This window comes from Melospiza melodia, chromosome 1 (assembly GCF_035770615.1).
Source record: "Melospiza melodia melodia isolate bMelMel2 chromosome 1, bMelMel2.pri, whole genome shotgun sequence".
In the NCBI taxonomy this organism is placed as follows: Eukaryota; Metazoa; Chordata; class Aves; order Passeriformes; family Passerellidae; genus Melospiza; species Melospiza melodia.
Window position 1 is genome coordinate 122,637,286 of NC_086194.1, and position 8,923 is coordinate 122,646,208.

Sequence of the window (8,923 nt, forward strand, 5' to 3'; positions counted from 1 at the left end):
GCTGTGCAATAATTAGTCCAATAGTCATATGAAGATCTTTTTACATTAAAGAAAAGATAACCCAAAACCTCTGTTTATTGGATATGTGTCTTGGTCTGGGAGTGATTACAAGTTCACAGTGCTGTCCTTACACTGATGCTGCAGCTTCCTAAATTAATTTGATCCTGACCCTTGCTCAGAGCAGGCACTTGTTGGAGGGATGCCACAGCAGCGGGTGTCCCAGGAGTGTTTCTTATATCTGACCCAGCCCCTCAGCGCTGTGCTGAGAGGAGACAGGCCCTGGGTTTGGTTTCCCAGCCTTTCTCCCATCTGTGCAGCTGTGGGCTTGGCTGTCTGTCCCAAGGGCTCGTGTTCTCCATCCCCAGGGAGGGGCTGGGAGCTGCTGGTTTGGAGCGTGGGCTGGAGCCCCGCACGTGCTGCCTCTGCTGCTCGTTTCCCTGGAGAAAGCTACATCCACCGACTATGGCAGCACAGCTTGTGACTGCTTGGGTAAGACTAGATTAAGCCCAGAGGAAAAAAAAGAGTAGGAAGATATGCCTTCCAAAAGGGGATGTCAGCACAGAAGTGAAATCACAAACCAACTGCCGCTCTGTGTGAGTGCGGAAGATGATTCAGCATTGGATGCAGCATAGATATTAATTAAAAGTAATAAAATGAAGCCATTCCATAGTAAATCTAAGAGTCTTCTAAACACCAAGAGCTTATGAAGTGCACAATAAACCATTTAGTTGAAAATTTTCTGAAGAGTTTTGATAAAATCTGACTTTGGAGGTACTTGACGGTTCGTCTTGTAATGAGCTAACAATTTGCTGCAATGTGGAAAATATGTAGGGATGGCTGGAATAAAATGAAAAACTGTTAATCATTAAACTTGACAGGGAATATCACAATAGAATAGGCATTTTCAACCTGTTTATTAGCAGTTTAGAAAAGAAAGGGAACATCTTCATTCACCGAATTTGCTCATAGCAAAACACTATTCTGGTGGCTCAAGACTGTGACAGACTCTAGGAAAACCGTAATTAAATTACATAATAGAAAATTTTATGGTACACTAAATTTAGACCCATGCAAGACTGGGGACTTGAGATGAGCAAATAATTCTTTCTAAAACGTATTCAGCATCTATAGCTTTTGTATGTGTTTGAGAAATGCTGAAGACATTTATGTGAACATGATAAAGAGAGGTTTCCAAAATTTTAGAATTCACTGAATTGAGTGACGTGAAAAAGAAATTACATTAGAGTTGAAAATGTGACAGTTGAACACAGAATGGGGGATGAGCTTTTCTTCACCAGTTTTGTATAAGAGGGAACTCTACAGGATTTTTAAAATATAAGCAAAAACACATACTCTGCATCATATCTTATCAGCAATAAGAAAAACTAAGCTAACAAATATAAAATTAAGTTTAGGATAACAACAGGAGTAAATACAGAATGGGGGAGAAAAATCCTATATTGAAGGAAAATGATAGAAGGTCAGTAGAGAAGCTCAGAGAGTTTGTAGACCCTGATCAGTTGATTATCACAGGAACATCTTTAATTTTTCTATTTATTAGGACAGTCAAGAAATATTTCCGTAGTTAAAAACATAACTTTAGTTTGCTTTGAAAGTATTTACTCTGTGGGTTAAAAGTAAGAAATGTGTTGGTCAACATTATCTGAAACCCCAGCCAGTGGGCATTGTAGCTGTGTGTGCTGAGAAAAATGCAGAGATGAGAAACGGATTCACCTTTTATTATTTTTATGAAGATCTGTGCTGAGCCTGTTTTGGCACACCTTACAGATAACTAGCATCAGATTGTAAGTTACATTGCACACCCAGAATTCTGCAAATTTATCATCATCACACAGCAAAGTGGAAAATTTGGGAGGAAGGAGACATAACATGGATGAGGAGAAAAAGAAAAGCTAGGTTACAATAAAATCACCTTCCAACAATTACCTTCCTACCATAATAAAATGTCCTAGGTTTAGGACATACTTCCTGTTACAGTATATTTGGAAAACTACCCCAGTGCAGCCTGACAATGACTTGTACCTCCCTCTCTTCCATGTGTCACACACCCTTTCCAAGTGGATGAAGAGTATGGAGGGTAGGGAGGAGGAAGGGACAGGTGGAGGCTGCATGAGACACTGGGGCTGTGTACAGCACCTGCTGGCTGTGCCTCCCTCCAACAAACCCACCCCACACACCACCACAAACCTTCCTTGCAGGAGGATGTCCCGCTGTTTCTGGATTCAATCATGCAGAAGCCTTTCACCCCTCCGAGGGGGAGCAGCTTTGCTCTGAGGAGTCTCAGCATAACGTGGCAATTCATGAGGAACACAGCAGTGCAATTCCATTTCAACAACAACGAGTTTATGTTTGCGCCACCTCTCATTTTTAATTCATGAATACATTAATTTTGTATCATTTGCATCATAACTAGAGCCTTTCCTGCAAAGGAACACTAAAGATTCATTATTTTTATCTTTTTTCCCCGATATTCTGCTTTGCTCTTAGGCACCTGCTCTACATGAATCAATATTACTTTTCCCAAAAAACAGGCATGTGGGATTTATTCAGGCAAAGTGCTGGTATTAAAACTGGGACAATTCCCTTTAGCAATAAACAGTGAAGAATAATGTAAAACATTATGGTATGACAGCCATCACCTGAGCGAAGAATACACACCTGACTCATCCTTTTTGCTGTCTGTCAACAGCAATTCATTTGGATGTGGCAGTACCTCTGTAAGGCACACAACAGGATGCCTTCTCATTTCTTTTGGACTTTTGTACTAAAAATCTGTTTTTTCCACATTCCAGAGATGTTTATCTGTTTTTATAAAACTCCTGTTCTTCACTGAAGGCCAAGAAGGATTTGTAATACCTTTTAAACTGGAAATTGTTGCTGATTATTTTTAAGTTTATTACATTTTTTAACTTTAAAGCTCCCTTAGTTGCTTTAATTTTTGGGTCAGTACACCATCTTTTTTCCATTCAAGACAGGAGTTCACTATCTCAGGAGGCAAAGCCATGCACTATTTTAACAGACTCCTGAAGAGATGAAAAAGTTATCAATGGATCCTGTGCTCCAGATGAATACCTATTGTGCTGATGTGACTGTATGAAACACAAAAAGAGGATAAAAAGTGAGGATCACTTTTGGCATTTAGATGCTTTTCCTTTACTACACTTTCCCTGAAGCATGTCCCTGCCTTTGTTTATCTCCATCTCCTGCTTTCTCTTCTCTTCCAACCCCTGCCCATTCAGAGTATCAAAATCTCCTTTGTCCTTTTGGCCACATTACTCCTCTCATCAAATCCTTGTTGCCTGCAGCATAATTTTTAAGGTCTTATCCTCCCATCTTCATGGGGCTGCTTGTGCTTCATGCTTTTTTCCAAGCATAAAATATAATCAGGGTAAGAAAGATGCCAGAGGCTTGCAGAGTTTGAAACCATTGTGTTTAAGTCTGGCAGTAGGTCAAGGCAGAGATGCAGCTGCAGAGCTGCATTTTGGTGGTTTTTTTAATGTCTCATCTGTAGCAGAGGTGAGCTGTGCAAACCACCTGTTGAAACCTTTGTGTGATGGAAAATCAGAGTGCCAGTAAATGCACCATCAAAAAGAGAGCAGGGAAGGAGAGGGAGAAAGATAAAAGCTGCTCAGTGAACTCATTACCTTACTATGGGATGAAAGGTGACCAGGAAAACCGAGTCATGGGTCCTTGGCAGTGCTTTCCTGCCTCACCTCCTCAAGAGCAAGTAACACCATCCACTACAGGAACAGCAGTCACAGTCTTCTATGATGGATATAAAATATGGCTTCAATTTATCTGTTTTTTCCTCCCCAAAATGATATATTTATGGTGTTTATCCCTGAAGAACTTTCAAGAATATATACCAATTAATATGCATATTTGAAATTTTACATTGTATTAAAAGAAGAATATAAGCCAAGCAAAACTATCAAATATAAGGTTAAGAATTGAAATCTATATTGTTAACTCAAGGCTACCACACAGTAAAGAGCAAAGCCTTTTAAAGAATACCATACAATGCATTACAGATCTAAGCTTTTCAAAGCAGGATATGCAGGATTAGGGCTACATTTAAATCCAAACACGATAAAAGGGAAAAACCAAATAGGCAAAACAGGACTACTTTACAGTGTTACATAAGAACTCACATAGGAAAATAATTCAACCTCTGATTCTGTTTTGTAATGGTACCAGGAGGAAAAACAATATTTAAAAACATGATTTTTTTTTAATTTGTCCTTATCTGATCTGATACCATAAATATCAAAATACTTTAATCCAAACTGTATGGCTATTGCCATCACAGTGCAGAGCTCATTTTGTTTGTGAGACTCAGTCCTGTATTTTCTGTTTCAGCACATATCAGTGTCTCTTCAGTACCAGCTCAGCTCTGACATTTTGGGAGTTTGTGGCCACTGAAATACTCAGCTTCGTGACGCTTTTCAAATAACCACAGCATTATCTACGCTATGTTCTATTTTCAAGCTTGTGACAGATATTCTCAGCACTGACTCAGTCTTGAAGTCCCTCGCATTTTCAGGAAAAAATGCTAAGATTACACTATCCTTTGGGACTGTGTATACTGCCTACATAATATACATCTATTTTTTAAGCAGCTTAGGGTAGGAACCATGTATTATATAAAGTTGAGTGCATAACCAATGCCCTTATTTAGTAATAACCCATGCTTCCACTCCTTCTGACTGCAGTGGCTGGTGGCAGACTGGGATTTGTTTGTGAGGAGATGAGTGGTAGCACAATAACATCCACTAAAATGCACTTGTTATTCCTGCCTTTCTCATTCAAAGACGAAGACGGCAGGCAGCCAGCGGCGTAACCTCCTCGGTAATTGATATGCGTAAGAGGCTCCTACATCCTACCCATGCCATCCCAGCTTCTTCCTCCCCAGCAGCATCATCCTCAGGAGGGTACCACTGCTCCCTTGCTTCCCTGTCTCCCTCGCACTCTCCGCTGGGCTCTCAGGGAAATATGTTGCTTTTGAAACCCATGTGCCAGGATATTATTCAAAGATTTATGGTTCCTGATTCTTGCTACAGTCCGCTTTTGCCGCTTTGTTTACTTGGCAGGGTGAGGGAGGGAGGAGGGAACTGGATTAGCCTCAAAACCCCACAACAAAAGGCAGAAAAGCGCTGCTTTAGGAATTTAATAATCTGCATTTCTAGAGAATTACTGAATATGCCGGAATTATCTCTTGAAAATCTAGTGTATTTTAAAAGAGTTATTCGTAGCACTTAAGAAACACTTCACATCAAAATAGATTTGAAATCAACAGGAGTTTTGTTCTGATCTGGTAACTACTGTCACATACCATAAGAAAAAAGCAAAACAAAATGTTCTGGTTTTACTTACTTTACCTTTAGAAGCATAAACATTACACTGATAAAAATAATCAGAACCACTGGGATCTGAGCACTGGGAAAAACAAAGGCAAGCAATTCTGGTTTTAGGTCAAGTGAAAAATTTTCTTCCCATTTGTAAAGACCTTTACAGCTGAGAAGGGGCTGCAGTATTTCCCTGAACATCCTGTGGGGAGAGGACTGGAGTATTGGTTTTGTTGACTTTTATTTCAGGAGGGGAAGAAAGCTACCTAGTCTTTGCTCATGGTATTGGACAGATACCATGCAGTGGCTCAAAACACTAATTTGCTTAATTGCATTAGTCCACTCCCCTCCTGTTATGGGAATTCAAGCTTCAATGGCAAATTCAACCTCCTAATGAGATTATGGTGCTGTTCCCAATATGATGCTGTGGGGTAGCAGAGGAGTCACGTGTTTCTGCGGTGACTGGCTGAGTGGTTAACCCTGGTAAGATGGGGTGGAGGGCAGAATCAGCCTGAGTGACAGCACTTCATCCTTTAAACTTCAGTTCATGGCTGAGCAAAGCAGAAATTGTGCCAAGCAAAGACCATGGGGAAATTACCCTTGTTTTAATCTCTGTCTCCTCCAGCTGATGTCAGTAGAAGGGGACAAGACAAAGGACCTCAAGCTCTGGTAAAGATCATTAAAACAGAAGAACATAAAGCCATGGTCATGCCTGTACCATCTATTAAATATTAATATCAGTTGAATGCAGATATTTTTCTTTGTTATGCTGTTTGATACTATCATTATTATTATACCTTTAATCCATTTAATGTAGTTTTACTCCTTTTTTAAGCTCCTTTGTAACGAAGGTGCCTTTTAGTCAGCTCCACCAGCTAATCAGATTGCTTTCCCTTCATTACTCACATTGAGCTTTTAAAGCCTGAAGCCCAAGCTAACTGGAATATATGGTCACGATTTAAGTAATGTGGAAAAGCTGAAGCTGTGCCAGAAACACATCACACAGCTACGTTTTTATTGCCTTCATATTAAGAGCAGGTGAGACGCTCTTGAATCAGGGACTGTTCAATCAAAAACATGCCCAATTACTGTATAGGAGTATAACAGTGTGAGAAATGGATTTGTAAAGAATTCTCATATCTGTAAAGAATAAAAGATGTGTTTATCACTCACATATTTCAGTGGAAACAGCTAATAGCCTTTTTTGCCATAAATCCAATAAATTTTGTGAAGACAAATGCAGTGCAATGTTAAAGAGATCAAGTCTGTGAATGGAGAACAACAATAATTTTTTGGGAGTATATTATTTTTTTCCCAAGGCAAAGATATTTCTGAGTCAGAGGACAATGCTGCCCACATGCAATTAAGGAGTCTATAACCCACACACATGGATCCCCAGAGCCCAGTTTAGTTCACAGCAGTGCAAATCTAGAGAATTTCCATAGTGGTCAGTAAAGTTAAGCTGTTGTCAAAAACATCCACAAAGGCAAAATTGTTACCTCTTTCCCCAAGCCTGTGAGAGAAGATTGGAAGCGTGGGCAAGGCTGAATGAAGGAATTCAAGGGCTAGATTAAGTCAAAAGTGATAAAAAACTTACTCTGACCACCAAGCACCACTGGAGTGTGATTTGCCTCTCTGGTATGTGGCTGCTGCCCGGGAGCATGGTGTTGGGGAACAGCAACCTGGTGCAAGGGCAAGAAGAAAAGGAGATACCATTACTACACGACACCACCAGCAGCAACTCCTAACTCCTCTGTGCTCTAATTTAGTACAACTGAGAGTGTCATCAATTGCTGAAATCTTTTCACTATTTTTAAACCTCAGGGACCAAATGGAAATCACATTTTAAAGATGGAAACTTAATTAGGGTTTTTGAGTAGTCATTTACCAAAGGAGAAGCGACAAGGGCAGCTCTACATTCCTTACCTCTCCTCTGGGAAAGTTTCTGATGTCTGCTGCCGATCCACGCCGTGTTCCTTTTATTGTGGATTTGTCAGTGATGGCTCCCGGCAGATCAGTTTGATGTAGCTGGTCATCAGGGTTAAAATGGAAGAATCAATACGTTTCTCAGTTTGCGTTTTTTGTTTTCCTCAGCACTTTTAGGAAAGCCTGTAATTCTCATAATCACATCCTGACCTTGATTCCGAAGATCATCTATTTTTGAAGATACCTACACTGTAATCAAAGCTGCCATTACGGCATTGCTAGTTACACTTGTAACTGCTTTCATCTAGCTAGGCTCAGATTAAAGCTTCCTGCAACATTTAGGCTGCTGAAGCCAATGGCAGGAAGGCTGTTGCAGCAGTGGAGCCCTTACAGCCCCACAGGGGATGCTGGGCATCTACTTGTGAGGACCAAGGGCTTGGTGGCCCTTCCCATGACAGCTCCTGCCTCTATGGCTCTGCTGGAGTCACACTTTTGCCCCCTAGAAAACCTCATCAGCCCCATCTCAATCAATTGTCTGCAGTTAGGTCTTTAAAACATGACCTTCTTCAGCCCTTCAACCCAAGTATTTATTAAGTGCGTGGACAATTTTGCTCCAATTAAGTTCTCACAGCCCATGTGGGGTGAGAGCTGCAGCTACTGTTGTGGCTGTGACACACATTTCCAGCTCCTCCTCTTCATCTCTGGAATTTTTTTCTGAACATTTTTTTGTCTTGGCTTTCTTCAAATTTCTTTGTTGCTTCCTGTTGAGCTCTAGAGCTCAGGAGAAATGCTTCTGGTGTATTTCTGAAAGTTCAGCAGGATCCGTAAGTTAGGAGTTTAAGAGGCTGAGAGGCTGGGAAGAAGGCAAGATAATCAGAGCATCTTTATAAGATATTCAACACATAATAAAATACAATCAAATATTTTGCTAAATAAATTAGAGCCTAATCTCTCTTGGCTTTCCTAACAGTGACAGAGATGACTTGTTCTGATTCCACTTGGTGGAGGAACCTAATTTAGGCATCCAGATTTAGATGAGTTAGTATATGATGTGATGACTCCTTCCCACTCCTGTTCATTTTTCCACTGCTCACATGGGTAGGAAATTCAGATGTATGCTACTTTTTTTTTTTTCCAGCCACGTGATGTGACCCTTTATTGTTAATGAGAAGAGATTAACCTTTTGAAATGTGAGGATGAAATTACATTCTTTTTCAGGACTAGAGTCACAAGCTAACATAATAATGTAGAGCCTAGGAAAGAGCTACGGAGACACCCAGATCTCAGATCTGAAATTTGTTCCTATAATGAGAAAAACAGAACACATTAAATGGGTATTTAAAGAGGATCAGGATCACAATCCCAACCAATTCTGCTTTGGCCAGGAATAAAGAATAGTTAAGAGAGTAAGGATGCAAACCCAGATCTCCACCCACAGTTTCAGTGAGAGAAAAAATCATCTTTCAGATGGGTTTTGCCATTGACTAATCCTGCAACAGCAAGAATTTTTATTAGCATTAAGAGGCCTAGGAACTAAAATGATCTCTTAAAATGCAGCCTCAACACTGTCTGGAACTGAATTCTGGGTGTGTAATGTGCACTCACAACAGACTTTGGCTGCACTATGTTTT

The 8,923-nt window shown here is 40.3% G+C and overlaps 1 long non-coding RNA gene across 1 annotated transcript; it reads right to left on the reverse strand.

The window, feature by feature from the left end:
* Positions 1–1,559: 1,559 nt before the first annotated feature.
* LOC134423364 (uncharacterized) lies at positions 1,560–8,358 on the reverse strand. Its single transcript, XR_010029070.1, has 3 exons — positions 7,293–8,358; positions 6,964–7,048; positions 1,560–3,786 (listed from the first exon to the last, which is right to left on the reverse strand). It is a non-coding gene; the product is annotated as an uncharacterized LOC134423364 (long non-coding RNA).
* Positions 8,359–8,923: the final 565 nt, after the last annotated feature.